General features: G+C 43.1%; 1 protein-coding gene across 7 annotated transcripts in view; it reads left to right on the top strand.

Moving 5' to 3' along the window:
* The window catches only part of NOL8 (nucleolar protein 8), a 49536-nt gene extending 28939 nt beyond the window's left edge, over positions 1-20597 (top strand). For 2 of the 7 annotated variants that reach the window (XR_010606810.1, XR_010606803.1), the window contains exons 21-25: positions 1780-1875; positions 4293-4394; positions 16261-16351; positions 19530-19586; positions 20256-20597. The gene's annotated coding sequence lies outside the window, so the exon portion shown is untranslated. Of the gene's footprint in view, positions 1-1779; positions 1876-4292; positions 4395-16260; positions 16352-19529; positions 19587-20255 lie in introns of those variants that run through there. The other 5 variants (XR_010606806.1, XR_010606805.1, XR_010606804.1 and 2 more) reach the window with 4 other exon arrangements.
* The last annotated feature ends 5987 nt before the right edge of the window (positions 20598-26584 follow it).

Raw genomic sequence — 26584 nt, 5'->3', positions numbered from 1 at the left:
CATTTTTTTTTTTTTTAACATAACCTTACTTGAGCTCTGGAGGATAAAGTACTTTTAATAAAAAGTTTCTACTATATTGGAGTAGTGCTTTAAACTTAATTTTAAAGACAGTAGTGTTTATATTGTAGAAGAGAGATAATCGTTTGTAATGAAACAATATCTGAGGCTTCTGAATTAGTTAGAACTGTAACCGTAACAAAAACTGATATATGATTACTTCCAGCCTCCCAGAGTACGGTCTGGCAAGGACAAGCTGTGTGACCTGTGGCACGGCCACTGTCACGGCTGTGCTTGTACCTCTGGGCTGCAACAGCAGCCGGAGGGACATTTTCTTGACATCCAGCCCCATACGGTGGGTTAAATGTCTCATTCTTGGGAGCTCCAGTGTTGGTTCAATAGGCTCTTTTAAAGGTCTCTGTTATTTTCTGGTCTCAGTAGATAATTAACTGAAACTGTAACACAGACTTTTCAAGGAGCTGGTTTCTCTACCTGGTTCCTGACATGATGATCACTATTTGCTCACCTCCTGCTAAACTTTTCAACTGTGGTGAATCTGTTAAAGGAATCTTTCAGGCATGCCATGCTTGTTTGTAAACCTTTGTAGCCTGGGAGAACAACCGAACTGATGCCATCAGGTAGCATTTTATGTATCTTGCAGTTGAATTGACAGATACTTGTGATTTTTTAAAAAACTTTTGTTTAGATTTTGTAATTTTATTATTATGGAGAATAATAACATTTGAATTTTACTGATATAAAAATAATTTTGTTGTGATAGTCACAAACAAGATCTCTGCCTTAGGTCTTGAGAGAGAAGCAAAGATAAAATGGCAAAGTATACTGTTTTTAAAAAAGTTTTCATTTTTATTATTGGAAAGTAATTTCTTTCCCCCTCCCCACCTCTTCTGAACTTCCTGCTCTTCATAAATAACCTCCCAACATATAATTAACAGTTATTGTCCTTACATCATTTCAAAATCTCTCTGCATCTAATACAGACATGGGTCTGGAATTCTTTTGCTCTGACCTAAGATAAAAGTCTTGGTGCATGACAGTGGGAAATAAATTAAACCATTGTTAGAGGGCTATTTTTAGGTTCAATAACTGAACCAGGCACTGTTATTTTAGGCTTCTGATTTTTAACAGAACAAACAACATTCAAGGGAAGAACTGTCAAGTGTGGATGTTGGACAGAAAGGTGTTTCAGGTCTGTCCTGAGGCTGGTGTGAGGGTGTTAATGTCTTCGCTTTGGGCTGCTCAGATGGTCGCTTGAACATTCGTTGTCCTTATGCAAAGTCAGTTGCCATTGGTGATTTTCTTCTTTTATTAAGGATTCAAACATGGGAATGCCACTAATAAAGCAGTGCCTTTACCAGGCGTGCCAGATCTTGCAGCGCTGCAATTGTATTTGCCTCTGGCTTCTAGTGGCTGGAAATAGGGCAGATCAACTCTGTAGCCTTGGCAGCAGGAGTGATTTTTAAAGATAAAAATAAAAATGCAGTGTCTATGCCCTGCAGTCTATCAGTGTACTTTGGTGCTTCGCTGCCCTTCTGGGTTTCTCTTTTTAAATTTTTCTTTCTTCTTATTCTTTGTTTGTTCATTTGTGGGGTTTGTTTTGTGTTTTTGTTTCTAGTCTCTACTGTTAGGCAAAAAAAAAAGCAAACCAAAACAAAACCACACACATAAACTTGTTCATATTTATAGCATTTCATATTGTTTTATTCTAGAAGATAATTATTAGGATTATCTGATTCATTTTTCTTTTTTTTTTCTTATCAGATCAGAAAGTAAAACTTTTTTCTTGTACAAGCAGGGAAGGCACCAGCCTTGGCCTCTTCGAAGTGTGACGTTTGCTGTTTCATTCAGTTATTATAGGTACTGTAACTATTTCATACCAGACCTCTCCCCATTTAAGGTTAGTTTGGTATGAGCTTATTATGGAGCCAGGACCCTGAGTCAATTTAAGGATTGTCTTGCCATCTGGGTCACGGGACAAGCCACTGATAACAGCCTCGGTGACTGACAACAAAATGAGCGACTACTGAAAATGAACAGATTTTTTGGATGAGCAAGTTGTCAGCTTTCTTATTGAAGGAGCAATCTGAAACAAGAATGCTTATTTTAGCTGTTTATTTCACAAATAAATGGACTAAATGTTGATCAGCTGAACTTGATGACTGCTGGCATTTAAGAGGCATTGACATTTAGAACTCGTTTAAAATATTTAGAGAGGGTAATCCCTCCTACACAGATACATACAAATATGGCCGTAGTACATTTCAGAGTGTAAGTTTCCTAGGGTATATGAAAGCTTTAAAATGTCCTATAAAACCTTCAGCTGAAATGTTCATAACCCACTTATTCCAGATGCTTTTAATTCTGTGGAATACCTGTTGTTCTAGATCTGGCTCTCTGCACACAAACCATCATTCTCCTGAAATTGTATCTAAAGACACATTTCAGACAGTAAAATATAGTATTTGTTGAAATGTTAACTTGTGTGATGCTGATAAAAAGTAAGATACCAAAATTAAGCATCTAACAGTTGCTAGTGATGTCTCATTTCAGCTGAATTAGGTTATTAGGAAAATCTTCAGTCGTATCCTCTTCTACGCTGCACGTTCTTACTTGTTCTTTTACCTGCACAGAAACAGGAGAAACTAAGCCTCAGACTCGCTGATGCTAACAGGAGCATGTGCTGCTTTCGGAGTGCTTGTGCTGGGCCTGGTGCTCATCTGACCACAGGGCCAGCAAGCCAGGCCCAATATCCCTTCTGGCCAGTTCTTGTTCTGTGACTGATTTGGGTCATGTTGTAGTTGGGTGCCAGAGTCGACTCCAGAGATGTCGGAGAAGCGTGTGTCCGCGGGAGGGAGGGGGTTAAGACAGAATCAGGAAAAGCGATAAAGGCGCAGGCGGGTTTGCAGGTTTTAGCACTCAACAGAAAGCTTCCAGATATTTGCAAGTGTTTCTTGCTTAGATCTGTTGTGCTATACACCTGGAGTAGTAAATGAGTAGCAAGAGCTGTGCAAAATCATCAGTGTTCCTCTGGCATCGTCCCTCCCCAGGGCCGCTACCGCTGTACGGGAGTAGATTTGCTTTGTGGTGTCCAGGAAGGACAGCGAGGTGAAGGTACCTGCTCCTGCTCACCGAGACAACTTCTTGTGGAGATGCACAGAGCGTTACTACCGAGAGAACTGGGGTTTTGTCTTTAAGGAGGGCTCTAGATGTCACCTATCTGTGTATAGTGTAACTATGTTCGTTGGTGATATTCATTTTGTCACGTCATCCTTGTGGTATGTTGTGTATTTTTCTTGCAAATATTTAGAAATCTACATTAAATCATTTGTATTGGGAAATTTACAGTTAAAAAAAGCCCCAAAGCATCAACAGAAATGCACAAAACCTATCACTTTAATCAACTATAGCTCTTTATTCCATTTATAGCTTATCAGTTTTTTGAAACAGGCGGATTCATTACCTTTTGTAACAGGCTCAAATTAACATTTTATGCTTCTTTTTAAAATTAAATTAAACTTTAACCCTGAAAATTGGGATGATTGAGTCAGCAGTTGCTATGGAAGTGTTCATTTGATACATACAGCTGTAGCTGGATGTTTGTTTCCCCCTGACTTGCAGCTTCTCCTAATTCTCTCACCGTTGGTAACTGCTGCCTTTTGCAAGGCATCCAGGAGGATGATGTGAGTGTCCTGTTATCTGCTTCAGGCAAATGAGCTAGTAGATAAGCGTAATAATTTAAATGGGTGATCTGAGCTAACTTGTCTGAGTTTTTGCCTGAATGATAAGGTGGTGCTTTCCTGCTGACTCGGCAGCGCCCTGGCAGAGGCAGATGGCGAGTTCAGGTGGTTCGTGTCATCTTCTCGTTCACCTTAATTTTGTACAAGACACACATCCACTTGCTTTAGTGTCTTTAGGGGACAAGGGCTATTCTTAAATCTTGTTTTAGAGCAGATTTATACACAGCTAAAGCATGTTTTACAGTAGTCTAACCCAGCCTGTGTTCTTACCAAAACTTGCTTTAACCTTTGATTAGCCTCTGTTCATTGGAGGTGAGGGGGTAGGACATGATATCTTTTGGGTTTTGTGAAGAACTGCACTTCTGGGAACATGTTGATTTTTCGTTTTGACAATTGGGATGGTAGGAGGTACAATTCAGGAAGATGATCTATATCTGACTGTCTTATACTGACTTTAGCTCACCACAAATTGCTGGGCTCTTCTCTGGTCATCATCAGATGAATGATTTTTCTTTTTTTTCCTTTTATCCTTTTAAGGAAGGAGAACCGTACCTGAATTGCAGTTTTCAGTCTGAGGTGTTACAGCACAATGGAAGATTCTTGCCTCTTCTGCCTCAGGAATGAATTACACAAGCTCAGGTACTTATCTGTTCACGGACTGCATGTCCAATCCATATATTCGAGAGATACACAATTTTCCAATAATAAAGATAATGTATTTTTTTAAATCAGCTGATATAATTAGAAAAACGCAAGTGTCTCGCCACTTCTAACTCCCTCAACCCTTCAAGTCTTAAATACAAAGCAGTGTACTTAGTTATAAAATAAAACTAAATTAAAGTTGAGATCAAATCCAAGTTGAGTTCAGAGTTTAGTTACATGTATATCAGTCAGACCATCTCAGAAAGACAGATCAGGCTGGCAAGACAGGTAGTAAGGTGACCACCTCTAAATGCACTCAGAGTAAAGCATAGCCAGTGGAATGTGGACAAGATGGTTTAGGGGAAAAAAAAAAAATAAAAAGTGCATCTGCGAATACAGTATACAGGTATTCGCAATAAACCATCTATTTTAAAAGTTATAGCTGAGTTTGAGTTTTGTCATTCCTGCTGAAATGTGTTTGGAGGGTCCTCGCTGATGCAGTTCAGGAGGGTGTACGTGTTGTGGGAGAGGCCAGAGTTGGTTGTGTCAGGGCAATAGGCCCATTCTCTGCTTTGTGTTCAAAACAAAATATCAAATCAAGTTGGCTTAAATCAAATATGCTGTGTTCTGAACATATATATGAGGAACTGAAAGAAAAAATGTGGTAGTAGAAGTTAAAAGTTGTGGAAAAGAGCTCAACAAAGAAGTTCTTCTGGTGTCCTAAATGCCAGGGATTAGATTAGGTTTGGGGGAAAGGAGAGTCTACACTGCACCTTAGGAACCCAGACTGCATGTTTGTGGTGAAGACAGGACAAGGACATTCTGAACCACTTATTTTCATTGACAGAGGAAGCTGGTTGTAGGGAACCTGATCTTTAGTGAAGGTTATCCTATCAAGACTTTCTCCTCCTTCATAACTGTTGAGATAAAAATTCAAAACATTCTTTTTGGTTGTGTGTATAATCTGCTGCATCCTTAGTTGGGGTTTAAAGCTACATTATTTTTATTGTAATGACTAATGTAAAATCCATGCCCAACCTACTGCGGAGTAGTTCTGTTTGTACAACTCCTAATAAGCAGGAATGCCAAGTAATAGAATGCACTTCATTGCTGGACAATTAAACAGGAGTCTTGTATTAAGTGGGATGTGTCCTTCAGAAAGAACTTAGTTTCACTTTTATCTTGTGAGGCTCTTTGATTAGTTGGCATGATTTTTTTTTTAACTGACACAGCTGAAAATTTTCGCATTTAATAGAATTGTTAATGTTGATAATATTTGGAAAACCTAGAGCTAATCCATGTTGAAATAATTTTACAGTGCCAGAAAATGAGAAGTCTAATTCTGTTTTGTAGCATTAAATAATCCTGTTTATGTTCTTCAAGTCATGCGTGTTGTGTAGCCCTGGAGGCTGGTAGTTATCAACTGTTATTCCTTTTGAGTACTAAAATTGGAGCTCTAAGGCAGCACCTCATGAACATACTTACCCAGCTCTTTCAAAGCTGATGGCTTCCAACTGGAAACTTAAATAACTTTATGATAAGAGAGTGTCAATAGAGACATTGTGACCAGTCTGCACATGTGTCATAAGGTATTTGTTTTAGAAGTACAGTAATCATGAGAACTGTCGAAATGCCGTGGAGTTATTAAAATACTTGTTCTACTTCTACTTTGCCATAATGGCAATCTTTCTTGATATGAATATTTAGAATTATCAAATGCATGATACAACTGGATGACAGTCACAACCAGGTATCCCGAGACACTCTTTGTAACTCGGGATGGAATTTAAAAGAGTTACTTGTCATAAATGTGTCCACAAGTTTTAGATTTTAATTTCATAAAAGCTAGTTCTGTCTGCAGTGCTCCAGTATTGACCTGCTGGCATATAGTTCTGGCCTTCAAAAGCAAATTTTTATGTAAAGTACTAGTCATGAGCCAAGCCAAACAAGGTTGTTGTGCACACATTGGAAAGTACAGAAACGGGTGACATGGAGCTACTGAAAAAGCTCATCTAAGTTGTTTATAGTTGTTCCAAAAAAAGGTGCAAGTCTGAAGCGTGTGTTTAGCCTGATATATTGTGTGGGATGTGGGATCTGGGGAGGAGCACCTGGGATGATGAAGGGGCTGTGAGTACAGCTGCTCGGACAGTAACTCTTGCTGAAATACACTGTGTGGGCAGTGGGAGAGAGCTTGTCCTTCTGCAGAATGACGCTCTTTTTCCTGCTGGGAAAAATCCATTTTTCTGTGGATCTCCTAGAAGTGGATTTTGGCCAGGCATGTTGTATTAAAGCTCCTTGTCACATAGCTATCCAAAGAGATGCTGGTTTGTACTCACTGCTAAGCTGGTACCTTTTACTAGCTCTGAAAGGTGGAAAAAAAGGATCATAATACAACTTTGAAAATAATAAGGATCTTCTTATATTGATGAAATAATAGAGGTCTCAAGCAGCTTCGATATGCTTTTCCTTCAGGGAGCTCCAATATTTTCTGTATTAGGTGGAGATTATGCAGCTGTTTTTATCCTAATGTTAACATATTAGGTTACAGGAATCTTTCCACTTAATTGAGCAAACACAGAAGAGTATTTATGTAACTGAAGATCTGCAACTGCCAGTAGAATTAATTAGTAGAGGAATAATTAGGCAAATAGTAGTGTCCAAATGGTCCCAATAGAAAAATGTATTGCAATCCCAATAGAAATCTCATTAACATGTTGTTATTTGTGATGAGCTGTGCCTTTCTGCAGTACCGTAAAGGGAGGCAAATGTGGAAGGATCTCAGTGGGGTGTCAGCTTGGGTATGAAGCAGAAACAATATCAAGGTTTTAAGCTGTCTAGTCTTGTTATTGTCACTTAGCCATGGCTGCAGCTCCACTATCTGCTTAAAAGCCTTCCTTGATTGAATGAGCCATTGTATGGTGAAATAGGTACAAAAGAGAAAATTTCAGGTTAGTACTTGTTATAGAATTGTTTATGTATCAGAAACGTGCTGTCTCTTATGCCGAGCAGATAACCAAGTAAAAAATGAGACAAGTCAAGCTAATTTTGAACACTTTTCCTTGAATTTGACACCTCGCCGGTTCAAAGAATGGAAAAGTTAATGAGCGCATTATCTTGACTTTCCATTGCAATATTAATCATAGAGTGGAATAAAAGAAAGGTTAATTAGTGTGATGTCATTTATAGTGGCTGTTGTAGGAAGCAGCCTCTTTGGTTCCCAGTCTGTCGTGTGGTCAGTGAGGGAAAATCTCTTCGACATAGTTCTGCAGGGGAAGCTGAGGGCGGGTGCTGTAACAGAGAAGCTGAGTTTTCCCTATTTTCCCCTTGTTTCATCACTTGATAATTTTTTTTAGCTCCATTACAAATTACAGTATTGCATTTCTCTTTACAATAGTATATCGTACAGAGCACATTTTTCAGGCTTGCCTCATAAGTGCATGGGAATGGTGTGTATGGCTAAAAATATTGTACTACGATAGTATCTTTTACCAAAACCTATCAATCAGTAAAACCAAAGCATTTCACAAATATTCATTCAGAGATTCCAGCTTGGGAAAGAAGTGGGTGTTACTTCCTCTGAAGTAACCTCCTCCATGCTTCCATTTGAGGCATGGAGAGGTTAAGGGAGGTGTTTGAGGGTCACAAATACCATCTGAAGCAACACTAGTAATATGAATTTTCTCACAGAACTCCAGTTCCTAACTAAATCAGAATAATGGCTTTTATTCCTCTACCAGTGAGCTACAGTGCCATCCTCATTTGAGCGGTTAACAGGATTTTGTTTTGGCTTTTGATTAAAATAAGCTAACTGCCAAGTAGTGCATGATGTATTAAATTCATTTGATTTTTAGTGATGGGTAAATTAATCCACATCCAAATGTTCCAGGCTGACAACCCTGGAAAACTAGTGCTTCTCTTTTTTTATAATCTACGATAACAGTTGTGTGCAGTTTGTATTTATCTGTTCCACTTCCCCTATTAGCTATACTTGCTGATGTTTTTAATTAACTTGGTTTCCTGTTATGGTGGCAGCTGTGGATAGATGTCAGTTAAGCAGGCCTTTTATGTGCATTTTTAAAAAATGTAACTACAAAATATTTGTTAATTCTAGATTCCTGGTGCCATGTTGAGCCAGACATATTTCTTCCTTAGTGGTGAGATGCAGACATCCAAGTGAGATTTTTGTGACTCTTGCTGTAGACAGCATGTATGAAAACAGGCTGCAGAGAAGACATGGCAATAGTTGTCTGACCGTGGGTGTTTGAGCACGGTCTGGGTGAGAGGCAATGCGTCGTACTTCACTGTCCGGGCCAGAACACCTGAAAATATGGGATTCTGATTTCCTCTAACACACTGAATTTGATGCCATTTCTTAGCTAATCGCTTGTAGTGCTAATGGCAAAATCTTTCTGTTGATGCTTTCTAAACACAGCCCTTTTGTACTCTTGCCCAGAATTTGCAGCAGAGTGTACAGGAGAGCCGGGCAGTGAATGGGCAGCCAGGCGGGTGTTGCTGAAAGGAGCCGCCTGCACGGGACAGCCCGGAGCAAACTGCAGCACGTGCGGCAGCGGCACCCACTATGTCTGGGGAGCACCGACCCCTGCGCTGGGGACACGGCAGCGGTGACAGATGTGCGGCAGCTCTGATGCACGTAAAAAATACACAGAAAGTGCAAATGAGACAGAGCCAGACAGAGCTGTATGGCTGAACCCTTCAGGGCCACTGGAATCCTAGAAACTTGGGAGAAATAGAAAATAAACCTTAAGTCCATCCAGAGAAGCAAGCAGAAAACCTTTTTGTGTGCTTTTTTTTCCTCTTAACAGAAAGGAAACACTTCTGAACCATTCAAACATCAGCTCAACCTAAATTTTAACACTCTTTTCTAGGCTTTTTTTTTTTTCTCTGATATCCAGGAGTATTATATTTTTTCAAAGTAGAGTCCAGGCTAATGCAAGGACAGAAACTGTGGATTTTGAATAATAGGGAAATTGAAATAATCTAGGACACAATGGGAGTCTGATTCAGAAATAAAAAGATAATAAAAAGTTAGTGCTGGGGAGCACTTCCCAGTGCTTCAGGAAAGTGAAACAGCTCAGGTGAAGCATAAGTATGACTCTGAATAAGTGTAACTCTTCTATGTTGTGTCTCAGCTGATGAGCGTCCTCCCTCCAGCCCTCTTGAGTCCATGTCCTGCCTTGCCTTTTTCACCACTAAATCAGAGAAGAAAAATCAGATCCAATTTGTTAAGCCATTTCTCATGTGTTGGCTTATTGTTTTCTCATAAAATCACAGAGAGGAAAAAATAATAAATTAACAACCCAGTGGAGAGGCTAATGGCTGAAATAATCAAAGGCAGAAGAAGTGAAGATGAGCAAGTAAAAAATGTGCAGGTTGCTTCAGGAGGAGACTGTGAAGGAAAGTGTTCAAAGGGCAATGCCGGTCAGCAGTAATAGGACTTGGTTATAATAAAAACAAACCTACCAAACGTTAACAGATCTAGTCATGTTCATGTGAGGGCAGAGGCAGTGAGTCAGGTTAGCTGGTGCGTGTGCCGTTTCGCTCTTCTTACATGTCGTATGTAAAACAGTGTGTCTTGGCACGAGTCCCTCCTGTTAGGACTTTGATTCGACTGTAGCAGCAAGAGCAGCAGCTTCTAAACCCAGGGCTGTTCAGCCCAGTTTCAAGGCTCATGACGCTACTTCTGTAACTGAACTTCATTGCGTTAGTGTCTTCAGTGGTGAAATGCTGAGGTCCTGCTTCTTGGGGAACTGATGCACTGAAGGGACTCTTCAAAAAGTGTTGTCTTTTACACCACAGACAATTCATTCGCAATTTACACAAGTCAAATTAGTGATCAAAACCGTAATGACTTAAAAATGTAACTGTGGCTGAGGAAGCCGGGGCAGTGCTGGCTCACTGCGGCTCAGCGTTTCCCCCCTGGACACGAACAGAAAGGGCACCGGCTGCTGCCGTGCTGGGAGCTGCCCTGGGGCTGCCCCGAGGGCACCTCCAAGGTGGCCAGACGAGGACAGGACGCTCACACTGTAGCTTGTGTTAAACTTCTCATCCAAAAATCATTGAAAGGCAAACCTCCTCCTCTTTCAATTAGAAGCCAGGCTTTTTTTTTTTTCTCCTATGAGAACTTATTTCTTGCTCTTGTTTGACTAGGTTAAGTTAAAGTTGTACTTTAAATAAGTTAAAGTACTGTTGATACTTTTTTTTTTTTTCCCCCCTCTTTTCCTCAATAGTGAAGGTTGGGGATGTTGGTCAGTATGGAGACAGAGTTGCAGGCGTTGTAGGGAAGCAAGCTGCTCACCCGTTCCGCTCCTCGGCTGTGCTGCTCCTCGTGCCTCACTGCTGCTGCTGTTTCCCCATCTCAGTTTAGTGTCTTACAACATCCAACAGGTTTAGAAACACTGTTCCACTAAATAAAAAGCAGGTCACCTCTCAGAATCATGTGCAAATCCCATGCAAACCGCTTTCTAAAATTAGAGGCTGTGTTAAGTCTTTTGTTAAAGATGTGTTGTTTCCCTCAGTCAGAACTGATTCTAACCTGAAATTGAGTTATAATACCTGTAGTCACCACTATGACTAGGCAAGTGTTTGTTCTGTGTGGCTGGTGTTTACAGATGAACAAAACCTGCACCTTGCAAATGTTGCCATCGGTTTCCTAAAGCTTTACTGCTCTGCATTCAGCAGTGGGGATCACACAGACCTAAAATGGGAGAAGTGCTTGTAACAGTTTTTGTTCCACTCTCTCCTGATCTCTCACAGATAATGGAAACTGTTATGCATTTAAGGTATGTTTTGGAGAGGTTATATTTTGATGTGTGAAACCTTTAGCTTGTCTTGGGTTGGGCCACTTTATTTAGGAAAGCAGAGCAGTAGTTCAAAGATAAATAGGATTAGAGGTGAATTGATTTGCAGAGATCTCTTCTGTAATTCTAACTACCGTTACTATGTGCTAGGTAGGCCATCATAATGAATATGAATACAAATTTGCTAATCTAACAGATTTTATTATAGATGAAGAAACTGGTTAATGCAAGGATTTTGGTTTAAAGGAGTTTTTCAGAGAAGCAGTGTTGGCTCAGCAGGTTTACTGAGCCACTGAAAGTAGTTAAATATAATTACCTAACACTTCTTTCCTTTCCTGTTTTACTGCTTCACAGTTAAGCTCTTGTTTTTGTCAGTTTTTATATTTCCTGAATATGGGAGCAATAATATTACACAATGAAAATCATGTTGAAGTAGAAATTGAGGAGTTTGGAATGTAATGTAGAAGTGTGGATTTCTTTTTAAAAAAAGAAAAAAAAAAAGGCAGAAGTTACTTGTATATTCTTTGAGAAACCAGTATGCTGCATCACTGTTTGTTTCCACAGCTTTCGAAACTGAACAGGCTGTGATTGACAGACCCAACGACAGGGCAGACAAGGGCTGTGCAGAGTCCCCCCTGGTCCGTACATGATTCCTGATCCCTTCAAAAACCCAGCGAGTTTTGGAGAACTCAATGCGGACGATGGAAAGCTGTAGGCGTACCAGGGACTAACTCAGTGCTGACAAGCGTAGACAGGGCTCCCGCTGGCTTTACTAGGAGCTGTGTTCAAGTCAGAGCTGAATTAGGTCCAAAGTGTTGGTGTAAGGCTGCGGTAGCACTAGTGTAGACCTGCCTTGTGTAAGGTTAGGCTACAAGGCAGTGCTAAAGCTTTTCTGTCCTAAATAACTATGAAAAATGGGTAATAGTTAAGTGGCCTTGGAATAGGTCTATATTTTTGACAATTGTTTAATATTATAGTGCTGCTTGTACGAAATATGTGGTGTGTTAAATCACAAAACAGCAGAACAAAGTGGGGACATAAATTTCAAGTAGTTAAATTGAAGTATTTTACACAACAGGCTCTATTCCTTGCCCCAGTAAGAGTGTGTAGGGGCAGATTGTATCAGTTGGCCTAACCAGGCATTAGAGAAATTTGTGATGGTGGGAACGGTCAGCACAACAACAGTAGATGTTGGGGGAATATCAGGGAAAGGAGCTATAGAAAGCTGGCAGATGTGTGCTTTCTTCTGGACACCTCTTGCTGCACTTAGAGATCAAATACTGAGCTGGATGGACCATTAGTCTGGCCAACAATGTATTCCTAGTGTTCTTAAACTTTGCTATCATGTGATTTTTTTTTTTTTTTTAATTGAAAATGGCGAGTATCTGTTATTGCTGAAGTCAGCAAGTTGATCATCCTATCCAAACAATGTGGAAGTGAAGCAGTTCCTTGTTATGACGGCCACCAGCTCTTACAGTCCTGCTGAGACCACATTTTGGGATGTAGGAACTGTAAGAAGAACAAGACAATGAAAGATGTGGAAGAAAGGGGAGAAACAGGTGACCTTTAGGAACAGAAAGGAAATAGGGGAAAGGAAAATGTTGGAGCGGGAGGATGCTAAAGCAAGTGGAGTAATACGAACATAATGATTTCCAGAAAATAGAGATTTGAGGAATCGCTTCTGATCACTAGTGAGAAGGCTTGCTTGCCCTTTTAAAGGCTGGATTTGTATCCCTAAAATGCTGCAGGTTTAGAAGCCTGGCAGTTTTCCCTTAAAAGCTACAAACTCCTGAAGGCAGGAGATTCTCCTCCTAAGCTCCCTCCTCAAATGAAACCCCAAATAATCAGTGAGGTTAAAATTAGTAATAAAAGCAAATCTTAATATTTTGGGAGCGTCCAACTCAAGGCTTTTTTTATTAATAGAATTTTGTGTTGATATACCGGATACAAGCCTATAAATGAATGGGCATATGCACCAACAATTGCATTGCTTGACTGGCAAGAGCAGAATAAAATGGCCTTTTTCCAGCCATTTGGGAGCAACTTTCCTCGTTAAGGTTTTAGCAAAGAAATAATCTGTGCATGCTTATTGCTTCCTTCATGCTTGTATGCTTTTGAACGGTAATTAAACAGTATGTGTCCTCGATCCAAAGGCAAACGAGATTCTAGTGTGCCTGACTCATTTCTCCCCTCTGAACTAAAAGGGAAGCATCAAACCTATGTGTGAGGCTGTCTAATGTTCTGGAAGACTAATTCCTTTACCACTGCACCTCTTAGATAGATATCCAATACTTTCCAATTTTTGTAGTAATTGGTTACAGGAAAGGGAAAAAACGAGTTCTCGTGTGAAATGTGTAATGGGGCTCTTCTGATCTGTCAGATGGATTGAAGCAGGTCTTGAAACATGAGAAGATTTGCCTTTTCTCATAGCGCGGGTTAGTTAAAAAGGGTTGCAGAAAAACTGAACTAAGGAGCATCAGAATAAATGGATCTCTTTTAATCCAGTATTTCCTTGGTATTTGTAAGACCTAGTAAAACTTTTCTTTACTCATGCATATAGGTGTGTGTTTGCGTACATGTGCAGCTTCTCTGGCACAGAGTGCTGGTATAGATGGACCAGGACTAAACAATGATACAAACCAGGTAACAAGCAGGTTACCAGTTGGGTGACTGACATTGATGCAATGGGTATATGTATTATACTGAGAGGAACGTGAGAAACTTCCTGCCTCTGAAACTTAGTAACTGGTAGTGGTCAATGTTGATGGTTAAGCAGAAACAGCTTGTTGAGATGTGTGTGTTTTGCTTTTTTCCTCGCTTTGGAAAACGTTTGTGGGAGCAACATAAACTTAGGTGGGATCATAAACTCAACATTTATAATCGTCACAATGCTGTTTGTAATCGCCACAATAATCATCATAGTGCTCTACCTAATTCTATACATAAGATGGTAACATTTTCAGTTGAAATACTAAAGCTATTCAAATATGTTTTAATATCAGTCATAGGTGCATGCCACCCTACTTTTCTGAAAATACTAAATAAGCTAAATTCTTCCATAACCTATTTACAAAATTGCATGAATTAACATTTTATTAACATAGAGTTTTTGGTAAGGATAGCACCATTTTGTGTGTGCTTATAAAGCTTAACACTGGAAGTACTTTAATACAAGCTGCAGAATAACAATATTTGTTCAAATGTTTTGAAATATATTATCGACTATTTTTCTTTTTTAGCTTTGTCTCTTAGGGATCCTGTTGTTTCAAGTCTTTTCTTATCTGTCCCTTATATTAATAATAGTTTATAGAGCCAAGAGAGATGTAGATATCTCAAAGGCAGGACCCACCCATCATTTCTGTTCTGAAGAGGGGAAAGATACACAGACTGGTGCTGTAGTAAAGAATGCACCATGAACTCAACCTGTGGAATAAAGAATCCACAAGAGAGAGCCCCAGATTTAGCTCAGTTAAAGTTGCTGTGTCAGTTTTCAGACAGTTGTCAGTAAGGGATGAACTCACAATGCAGAATTGTGATAAAAATGTTGAAAATAATTCAGTCAACAACCAGGCATGAGCCTACTGGAAAACAAGCTTCAATAGCCTTGCTGGTTAAGATTACGAATTTTAGCTGCTCCTATGATACACACTGCGTTTCTTCCACAAGGTGAGATTGCAGAGATACAACTGCAATACAATAGGAAAATGTCACCCTCCCTCTTCTTCCTCCCCACGCACCCAGGCTTGTCAAATCATTATAAAACAGTTTATCTGACTATAGTGAATACTAATAAGGAGTGCCAGAGAGCAGTTGTGATCTTATTTTTCTTTCTGTTTTTTTTTTTCACATTTGGAAGCAAGTACTTCTCGTTTGTTTACAAATTGCTGTATTTAGTTTTACGTTGTTACGTACAAATTGGTAAATCTAGCTTGACACTTGCATGCAGTTAACTACAGGAAGTTTTTTACTTGGAAAACATTGCAATATTTGAAATATACCTTCCTTCCTGTAACAGAACGTAAGTTTTCTCTGTTTTAAAATTCAGATTTAGTTGCATTTTCTGTAGAGCCATCTTGTTGGCAGCTGTTACATTAAAAGGGGAGACATTGAATTCATTGCAATTGGTCTATTGTAAAATTAATTTACAAACTAAATAACTTTTGGTTACAATGAAGTAATTTCAATTATATAAGATAACCTTTCTAGGTACAAGATATTTTCAAGTACAAGTAATCTTACAACACAAAATGCAGAGACTAAATTTTTAGATAACAATTTTTTAGATAGTATCAGTGACTCATAGAGAGAAACTTGATTAGAAAGTCTGCAAGAGGAGATGCAAACCTTGCAATAACACTGTGCAGATCACAGGCCTGATCAGTGTGAGGAGGAGATAATTAGGCCAGAAGTCTTCAGTTCAGAAAAGAGACAACTTGGGATGTGACAGAGGTTTCAAAACCATTACTGAGGTTAGGCAAAGATTAGCTGTCCAGCACTGCTTCTAATACAAGAACTTTGGAGACCTCACATAAGCCTAGGAGAGCCAGGACATGTACTTGATGCAATACATGGTAGACTTGTGAAGCTTATTTCCAAAGGATATTAAAGGTCTACTTGTGTTGAGAGAGCAAAGTGGTAGATGGAATAGAAATATGCTGAGGACTGCTAACTGTAGGGAGCCACATCTGACTTGGAAGGGTCCCTGGGATGAAAATCGTCACAGTTTGGAAGAGCCTTTGGAGAAAATGTTGTGTATTTGTAATCTGTGCCTTGCCCTTCCTCTTTCTTACAGTCTTATATGCAACGTGGAAGACAGTATTCTAGTCCAGCTTGACGTGATCGAACTCATCTCAATTTTGTATGTTGTGTCCTGATTCAGTAAATAAGAAAGGACGTGACCTTGAAGTAGATTTTGAATATCATTTTGTTGTTTTTTTCATGCAGAGAGACTGATGGATGTTTGAACCACAGCAAACACAGTAAGACTTAAATTAGGTGTCACACAGGTAGGTTGTAACCATCTGTCTTCATGCTTCTGCTGACAGATTCCACGATGAAGAACGTGGGCGCTGTGGGTCGGCAGAGGATGACTTCATTGTGCACGGCAGCTACGCAGCAGAAACTCTCACTTGACTGGTAAACAGACTTAAATAACGGACTTAAATCACTTGTCGAAGTGACCCTGCTCCATCCCAGCCTGTATTGTGAATCCTGTGGGAACTAATTGTATAAACGTAGGAGACAGGTAATTTTCTGTGCAGTGTGTGCCGAAGTGGGCACTGGGCCTCGTGCTCTGGCGGTGGCACACGAGGTGTTCAGAGGGCAGGGAAGTGGGTCCGGCTGGGGAAGCAACACAGCTTTGTCTGCGTGGTCGCTGCTTTTTGGGCTGATGAGGGACAGGAACTGAATGACGGAGTTCATTTGTGGAGAGAAAAGGGGTTGAGCAAGATAATTAGGAAACGTTGGCCTGGACGGGTCTCTGCGATAGTAACAAAGAGGAAAAACTCTAATTTGTGCCCTTAAGCTGGCAGCAGATAGCACTGCTGGGCTTACTCAGTAAGGATAAATTACTCTTGAATTTTTTACCACTGACTTGACTCTTGCAAGAACCCTTGGAATAGCAAAATTAAGATATTGCCATCATAGTTTGAGGGCCTCCTACACTTACTGAAGCAAAAATCATTGCCTCAGTTTCCCGCTGGACTGGGCTGTCAAGTGGAGTGCATGGGGATACCAGTAGGACAGAATTTCTGTTGTACTTTCCTGTTTGAAACTTCTTAACCTGACCCATGTGCTCAGGCATGCCAGGAGGAGGCTTTTTTTTTTTTTTTTCTTGGCAGAAGTTGCTGGCTTATGTTTAAAAGATCTGTTCTGGAGCTTGGAATTTTAATTATTTTGAATCAACTCTTGGTTAAATTGTTGCTATTAAATAATATACTCATCTTCTGGAAAAGACATTTAACTAGCTGGAAATAATCCTGCTAGACAGTGTATGTATTTATTTATTTCAGTTTAAATCTGTTGCTGCTAGGCTTTGGTTTTTTTTTTTTTTCCTGAGGAAACACTAGGAGGAGGGGTAGAAACAGAAGAAAAACATGAATAAAATTTTTATTCTGAACTAATTGCCTTGTTCTGAATTGCATAAAACATTTGATCTTTTTCACTACAAAATGTCATGATAGAAGGATCACTCGTATTAAAGATAATATGAAATGCAAACATATTTGTGGCACTTGGGTAGAAGCTTCTCTTTGCATGAATGTCTGAATTAGGTGCAGTCTCTTGAAACCACAGGCTCCTCTGTAGGAGAAACTGTCAAGGATTCTTTATTATTTATTTATTTTTATTATGTTTCTTATGCAAAAACTTTATATGTCATTTTTACTGTAGATATTGAGCCTGAAATATTTTCAGAGGCTGTATGGAAAGGTAGAATAAAGTGTAATCATCTCATGCAGGCTAGCATAACTATATGCATGCGGAAAGTGATAGGGGAAGTTCAGAGCTACACCAGCTACATGGAAGAAAATTAACTCTATCCCAGCCGCAACCACTACACTGTTCATCAACAAAAAGCGGTGCTTCTGCCTTGCTGGAGATTGCAAACAATTATGCAGCCATACAAACTGCTTATCTACATGCTTGACAGAATGTGCTGAAATCTTAATAATGCATAATAAAAGGGAAATTCTGCCACCTCTGTAATATTACCAAGCCCTTTTTCTCCAGGTAAGTAATCCAGGTAATCCTAAATCACCATGTGCACAGACTGGCCATAAAAATAAATTACACAAGTTACAACAGAAGCCCTTGTGTTGTGTCAGCATAGTCTCTATACAGCTTAGGCCTTAGTCTTTCCTATCATTTGCCTTGGACTTCCGAGTAATTCCTACATATTTTATAAGTGACTTCCAACTGTACTCCTAACAAAAATTCAGTGAGTTACTGACTTGATAATATAGGGTTCTGTTAACAAAATCTATTAAATTTGTAAAGCTTACCTATATGAGAAGTGTGGCTATAAAAGAAAAACTGTAATCTGGTGAAGCTATTTAAAAATGAAAATGAGGTGGAAATATGGCTAAAAACGTTGCTGTTTTTTGCAAGCATATAGTTGATGTTTTATCATGTCCATACAACAGTTGTGGTGTGACTCATAGCACAGGAATGTATTTCCTGCCTGATAATGCTTCTCATCTACCTCCCTGTCTATAAATGTTAGTGTTCAATGTGTCATCTTAATATGATGATAGATTACAAACCAATAACTTATCAAAGCAACATGTAGGCTCTAAGGATTCAATATATAAAATAGATTTGGTCCCAAGATAGCCTTGATCAGTTTCAGAGCTATTCCTGTACTTTTGTGATCTACTTCAACACTTGTGTGTATGAATCAGACTTGAGATGGGCACAATAAATACTTAAAAGCAGATGATGCATGTGTAAAACTTGCCATTGTCAAGCTTGAGAAGGCGAGCGAGTTTGTTGGTCAGTGGGTTGATCAGTGATCTTTTAAAGTAAGAGCTTTTGGTTTCTTTTCCCAGCTTTGATGTTGACTAACTTTGTTATGTTTTGAATTTCAGCTTTGTAAACTTAATACTAAGGTGTTATTTGTGGTTGCATCCATTACAAGGCAGGTACTTTCCAAACACTTAAGAAATGCATAATTCAAGTGATAAAGGAAAGAAACAGAAAAAAAAAAAAAGCCGGATCTAAGTAATACAAGTAACACACCAATAAAAGGTCTTTAAGAGATGATATGATGCTGATGAGACAAGGGTACCTACAGAAGTGTGCAGTGAGAAAGTGAATATGAGAGTATGGTGATAAAGGGCAATCTATGAGGATTCCTCACTGAAAGTGGTGGTTTCAGCTTTGCTTGGTCCGTGGCCAAACACACGCACGTTTCAGCTCTGTACTGACTCAAAGGAGAAAGGGGGAATCCCATTTGTGCCGTCTTTCTTTCCCTCCTTCCTCTAGGACTGACGAACGGACTGAGGTGGTGTGTGGTGCTCGTGTCCAGGCCAGGGCGCTGCAGTCTGGACTGGTGGCGGGTGCTGCAGGAGTCAGTGGAGAAGGACACGCTGGGAGTAGGGGGGGGCGCAGAAGTTGGGGCCATAATGTGCATTTATGGCTTGAACGTGAATGGTTCGTTCATGGCAAATCACTGTCTAGTGCTGAGAACAGAGAGCTCGTTTTCCAAATGCCCGGTCTCTCTATAATTCTGTCAGACAGTATCTGACCTGTAATTATGTCCCTGTGCTGTTCTATTAATTTACACTCCTGCTTTATTTTGTTTGTGTTCAAGCAGGTCCGTATTATGATGCAAATTTACCAGCAGTACTACAGAACGAAGACCAAGTTTCAAGTAAGTGTTCTTAAGTGAGTTTTTGTCATACCTGTTCAAATTGCAAGTCAAAAAAACCCAAACAAACAAACAAAACCGAAACAAAACACCAAAAAACCTCATACATTCAAACCACTAATTTAACATGTTACTGCAGATCTAGATTCATTAATAAAATACAAGCTTGCTAAAGACCAAATCTTTGCAGTTTTTCTCAGTGCAAGCTTAGATTTCTTTTACCTGTATGTGAGGTTTATCCTGGTACCTCTGTTCTAGAATGGCTTCCCATTGAGTAAAATTCCCAATACAGGCATGGTTCTCATACAAACCTGCTGTTGCCAGTAAGAACTATATTTTGCATCTAACAAATTGACTATACTGCCTGAAGTTTGTATGTATAGACCATACGGCTATTTCCAAATAAAATAAACATAGACCTAATGTGTTCAGCAGCTTTGTTTCTTAGGACAGGTGAAGCAAACAGTGTCTTTGGACACCATATTTCATAGGATTGCAACTGAGGTACTAGAAATTTCAGATATTTTGTCTTAAAATACAATTTCCTTTGTAAGGATAATGGTTAATTCTCATCTCTCTCTATTTGTAATTGCACAGGGCATTATCTGTAAATCAAAATCACACCTTATGTTTTTTTCTTCTGATGAGTGCAGATGTACTTTGATTTCACAGGCATGGACTACAGGAGGGGTAGGAACTTTCCCAACTCTGCAGATTTCACACACCATGTCTTTACGTGGTGGTAAGGCACACGGTGTGTGACAGTCCTCGGGGAGCTGAAGGGAAAAGGAAGCACATCGAAAAATGATTCAAAGATGACTGTTGTCATGGAATGCGTGGAATGCACTTCACTCGAAAGAAAGAAGCAGCAATATGGTTTATTGAGGTAAAATAATAATTTGACAGTTTAATGAATTAGATGGAATTTAACCAAGTACAACAGGGGTTTATCAAGGTTCAATAAATTTGATGGCAAGGTTTACCTAATTTTAATTACTGCATGGAATAAATATACAGAGGAAAATGGAGTTAGCCTCAAGTTAAAATTATTTACATGGAGACTGGAGATGCAAACGTTAAGTAAAACCCTTCTGTTAAGTCACAAGGTTCAGAATGGACCCCCATGCTTTCTAAACTCCTTCTGGAGCCTAGGTGTGTCTAGATCCAATATTAGTCCCAGAATTGGTCAATGGTTTATGTCTAAGGGCAGAGATACAAGGAATAAGGGTAAGGGATACAGAGGTTATAATAATATAGAATAGCCACATGGATTGGTAATGTTTCATTAGTATCAATTCAGCACGCAATCAAAGTTACCAAGGCAAAATCAAGGTTCCTATATTACAAGGTTATATGCGATATCAGTCTCTTACCAAAGGTCTGTCATTGGTAAAAGGTCTCTCTGCCTTGAGGAGCAACCTCCCAGCTCAAGGGGAGATTGTGGCCATGCTGCCCAGCAGAGAGAGCTCAAAGCAGGCTCACCCAGGCTGGCATGTTTATGCAATAAAGTGGTTGGCTTGCAGTCAGCTCATATGTGACAGGAAAGGTATGCACGAGGCTCCTTGTACCCACAACTTTCTTTGTTCCTTGATAAATGGGTCTTGGAAAAGCCACCTGCTATTCATATGTTTATCACATGATTGATGTTCCAAGCCTGTATGCATTGGTGCTCCCTGTCGCTCTGCTCCTTGTGGGGGAGTTGGAGGAGTTCTTGGCCTCCTGTGGAGCCTGTACTGAGCCACCACCACTCTGGTCCAGGGGTTGAGTGCAGCTGTCACAACCATGCAGCTCCAAGGTTTCATAGTTATGCTGTAATTTGGGATAGGAGGGTAAGAAAGGCCCTAGATGAGACCTGTGGCTCACCCAGCCCTGTGTTGTCTCCAGCAGTGCTGTGTGGGGACACCAGCAGTGAGCAGCCACTTCCATGGTCCTGTGTTCTTACTCCCCCAACACATACAATCTGTGCTCTGTTTGTGGACATGTCATCACTAATTTATCTAATCCTGTTGCAAACCAGTTGATACAATTTGCCCCTGTCTTTTCCTGTGGCAACAAGTTCCAGCAATGTGTTACCTGTTGTGTGAAGTATTTTAACTGCTTCAAGCTAATCTCCTACTAGTTCGAATTTATGCCTCCTAGTTCTCCTCTTTTAGGGATTTGGGGAGTTTAATATTTACCTGATCTGATCTCTTCAGGGCAGGTGTGAAACAGAAACAATCCTAGCCAGCTCTGGAGAACTTGGTTCAGCAGGTAGGCATCTGCATTTTTTTGGTGTGCAGAGGCCCTTTAAATATCTTTCTAGACATTTCTCCTTCTGCTGTAGTTGGTAAAACAGGACTAAAACCCTGCTGTCATAAATACAAGGCAGCCATGAAAACGCTCCAATTACAGTAGAAAAGAAGTGACAGCGGTGCAATCGGTAGGTCCTGTGCAAAGTGCCGCTCGGCTCTGACTGCGTTCCTTCAAAGGAGGGGATGGGCAGTAGCTGCAGAACCACTGGCTTTGGTGTTTGCCCCGGGGTCAGCCGGGCCCCCCCCAGCCCGGGCTGCCGGGACTGTTTTCCTCTCGCTGTTCCTCTCCAGCTTCTTCCCTCCCCACCCCCTTAAAAACACTGGCAGCCGCCGCCCCCTTCCCGGTGCTGTATAAAGGGCCGTTTTTCCTTCGCTGGCTTTCCTCCTTGGCTGGCCTCCGCTTGTAGGGATAATTAAACGACTTCTCAGTAGGAAACTAGAAACAGGGGTGAGAGCCAGGAACGCGTGAAACTTTTCCGCGATGATTTTTGGACGTAAACAGGCCGGGGGCAGCCCTGGAAACCCGCCCCCCCTCCCACTCCCTATCCCCGAAGGCGGTGGCCCGGTCACCCGCTGTCCCCTGGGGCAGCGGTTGCCCCGGCAGCCCGTACCCCCCCCCCCCAAACAAAGCGCGGTCCGCTCCCAGCTCGCCGTCAGAAAAGTTCGCTTTATTTACAAGGGAGATGCCAGGGTTCCCCCCTGTTTACACACACACGCACTCTTATAAAATTAGCCAACCCCGCCTGACAAAAAGGGGTGGCTGAGGAATAAATAAACCTCTCCCACCCCATCCACGGGGAAGAAAGGCTACACGGCCAACAGACTTTTCCTCCCCCCTAAAACCGGGCAGTGCGTCCCTGACAGCGCCCATCTTCAGAGGCTCAGGCCATCCTGCTGCAGAACTCGTCGAAGTCCCTCTCCATGAAGAGTTCGCTCTCGATCACATCCTCCTCGGAGGGGAAGTACTGCTGGCTCTCCTCCTGCGGGGGGCCCGCGGCCGCACCGCCCCCGGCACCGCGCAGGGCGGGCGGGGAGCGGGCGGGGGGGCCGGCCTCCCCGGCACACTCCATCAGCGCCCCGCGGGCGTTCTCCAGCACCCCCAGGTACGAGTCCATGTCCAGCGGGTCCATGTCGCAGTCCGACCCGCCGCTCTCGGTGCCCAGCGAGTCCGAGCGCAGGTGCATGAGCTGGTACTTCTCCCGCATCAGGAACTGGTTGGTGTTGCGGGGCGCCCGCATGCCCGGTGCCCGCCGGCCCAGGACGTTGACGGGCCGGAGGGAGAGCAGCACCCGCGGCCGCACGGGCCGGTGGCAGCGGCGGAAGGCGCGGCACTGCTGCTGCTGCTGGGAGTGCTGGTAGTGGCTGTGCGTGCGGCTGCCCAGCAGCTTCCGCGACCCGCCGGGGTGTCTCCCGCGCCGCCCGGGGGGCCAGCGCGACCGGCTGCCGCCCCGCCGGGGCTCGTCACCCTTGAGCGGCGGCGGGAAGGCGGCTCCCGGCGCCCCTTCGCCTCGGGCGGGTTCCCAGGGGGGGCGCCGCGCTCCGCCGCCGCACACCATCAGCTCCGCGCGTCGCAGCATCGCGGCCCGGCGCTCTCACATGCTCCTCGCCGCCGGCACAGCCCCGCCGGGCAAGTCCAGCGCCGTCGCCGCCCTGCCGCGCCTTCTGCCCTCTTCCCCTGCGCCGAGCGGCCGGTTGCCAAGAGCCCTGCGGTGTCCCCGCTGGCCGGGGCCTCCCCGGGCGCCTCTACCTTTTCACGATCCGCTCTGTTTTTTTCTTGAGCGGACCGCGTTTATAGTGCATAGCCTGGCTGAAGGGCTGCGGGCTGGGGGGCAGCTTGACGGGCTCCAAGCCGCCGCCTCACAGAGATGATCTCGCTACTCCCCAGCCGGCCGCTACCGCGCTGTCAGCGCTCCGCCGCGGGACGGCGGGCCGGGGCCGGGCCCTGGTGGCCGGCAGGGGGAGCGACCAATGTGCCGGTTCCCGAAACCTGCTCAGCCACACCACCGCAACCCGCCCCACGCCGACTGCCGGTGCGCACCCACACACCCCCTATTTATACCGTTCGGCGCAGTCCAACTGCTGCCGCGCCGCGGGGGGCGAAGCACAGCCGGTCCTGAGCAAGCCTGTCCTCGCCGAACCTCATTCTCCGTGCCCAGTGATCGCGAGCGCCTTGTGAGCCACGACGAACCGCGTTTGGCTGCGCGGTCCTGTCTCCCTGTTTAATCGTGGGATCTTTCCCCCCGTGGGACGCGTTTTGGTTTGGCTCAGCGCTGCGGGAGCGTTTGTTTCTTCATCCCCTATTCACGAACACCATTTGCGCTCAGCTCCCTGCGCAAGCGCTGTCGCCCTCCACTCCGTTGCAGTGGCAGTACGTAAACTACTTAAGCCTCCTGTGAAGCACAGAGCTGGGTGGGTGAAATGGCTTCGGTGAGAGCCGGTGGCCAGTGAGGGTGTGTGGGGGAAAGAGGCTTTCCGAGCCGTCAGCGGTCTGGGGGCAGTGACCAAGCGCTGGAAAGCTGCGGCGCTCTGTGCTTCCCCTGTTACTCCTGACTGGGGCCGGCGTCACCCCCGGGGAGCGGTGATCTCCCCGTTCACAAAATGGTGCCCGTGCCTGAGCGAGGGCTGGCGGGGCCTTTCCCGCTCAGCGCGCGGGGAGGCGAGGCCCCCACAGCCGTGAGGGCGAGGAGGGGCCCAGCGGGCCGGCTCAGGTCTCGGGGGCGGGGGGGGACACACGCTCCGCTGGGGTTTCCCCCCGTCCGCCCCGCTCCGGCGGCGGGCAGGGCCCATTGCTTGCCCGGCAACGGTACCGGCGGCGGGGCGGCGAGGCCCTGTCCCCCTCGCGGACCCGCCGCCATGGAGGCGCGGGGCGGGGCGGGCGGCACGGCCTGTACCGGAGAGAGGAGCCAGGCCCGGGGGGGTGAGCTGGCGTTCAGCTGGAGGGGAGGGGGCGAAGGAGGGGAGTCCTCTCTTGAGGCTTTCTGGCCTTTTGTTTCTTCCCTTTAACCTTTCCAGATAAATCGGTGCTTATTTAAACACCGTTTTGTGAAAAATGAGAGCAGAGACATCCATTCTTACAGTTTGGGGACTGTCCCGGTTATTTGTGCTGGGCCGTGGTCACTGTGCTGCAAATTTCCCCTAGTTTTCAAATCGATATTGTTTCGGCTCTGTAACTAATGCACTATGAAGTGTGACAGTGGCTTCCCTGTACGCGCCTTCTTTATGGTCAAGTAGTTTATGACAAGCAAGCTCAGTGTTGTGGCCTAAATGGTTTCAATTAAAGGCCATGCATGAATAAGGAGAGTAGATGTTCATGTAGATAACAGTTTATTAGTATTTACTAGTGAAGGGCAAAGAAGTACAAAATATACAGGGGGGGAAAGGTGAAAATCTGGATGTGTGGTAACTGTGGAGTCAACATTGTCAACAACAAATTGTCAACGTTTGTCTGTATTTCATTGCTTAAGAGTACATATTTTTAAGCAGTTTTTATTTTAAATTCCATTGTATGGTATCCCATTTTAAAGTCAAATGTCCTTATCACCTGTGTGTTTTACGAACTGAAGTCCAAAATTGACAGAGTTGGCACTGAAGTTGTCTGAAAAAATGCAATCTCTCTAAGCTGAGGGAATGTGAGAGCAGGAGGAGGCTGCAGTCCTCTCAGATTTGACAAAGTTACGTGTATAAAAATGTAGCTCATGAAGTGGTCTGAACTCGTTTGGGATTTTTTTCAAATAAGCTTACACTACTTGGGGAAAACTAAATTAACAGAAGCCACTGGTAAATTAAATTCAGGGCTTCCTGAAGGTAATATTTATCTGTCTGCATAGTGAAGAAAGCTTTCCGGGCGTAGAAAAGGTCCGTAATTGTAAGATTAGTAAAATCTCTGAATTATTATTTTCTGCATTTCTTTCCTCTCTTACCCACCTGTCTTCAATCTTGAATCACACTTACTAGATTTTATTAAAAAACAAAAACAAAACCAAGAAAACCCAAAACACAACAAAATAAAATGATCAGGAGGAGGAATGCTGCATCAGGGGGGAGATTCCAAGTCTTTCTCCTTTTAGTTCTGAGTTGTCACAGGCTATTTTGTAGGTTTTAGATGCATTTTCTCCTGCAATATGGGTTAAGTGGATTTCTGCCACTCCAGACTTCCCTCCTGGATCCAGAACACACCGGGTCCACACCTGCAGGAATCCGCTTTGTGTTTATACTGGAGACCCTCCTGGCAAGCGCAGGCGCCCAGGCTCTGCCTGTCCCGTGGGTCAGTCCTGTGCCGTCTGGCCTCGGTTCACATTTTCTGTGTTATTTCCGAGTTGGATGTAGATTGAGTTCCCCTTTTATCTGTTTTAGAGTGACATATGAAATTCTGTGTAGAAAAGAGTCTTGTGCTTCTCTGTGCAGGTGAGAATTCCGTTGAATGTGACACACATCACATCCGGATGTGTCCTGCATCCGCGGGCTGAGACACTGCCCTGCGCAAACCAGTGAGTTGATCTTGCACCTGGTTCTGAAAATCAAAATCAAAAGCTAGCTTTTCTTGATGACCTGCATTTGTCTTAGAAGTGTTAAGAGCAATTGAAAATCGCTCCTTGGAGGCAGCTGAGCTGTTTGGGCCGTTATTGATCTGAACTTCACTCCTCGCGGTCTGTTTTGGTTGGGGTTCAGGTGTGCAGGTGTGCAGGCCGGGGGCAGTACCTGTTACCCTCT

Source organism: Caloenas nicobarica, chromosome 11, assembly GCF_036013445.1.
Source record: "Caloenas nicobarica isolate bCalNic1 chromosome 11, bCalNic1.hap1, whole genome shotgun sequence".
In the NCBI taxonomy this organism is placed as follows: Eukaryota; Metazoa; Chordata; class Aves; order Columbiformes; family Columbidae; genus Caloenas; species Caloenas nicobarica.
This window is presented reverse-complemented; position numbering and strand designations above follow the sequence as displayed.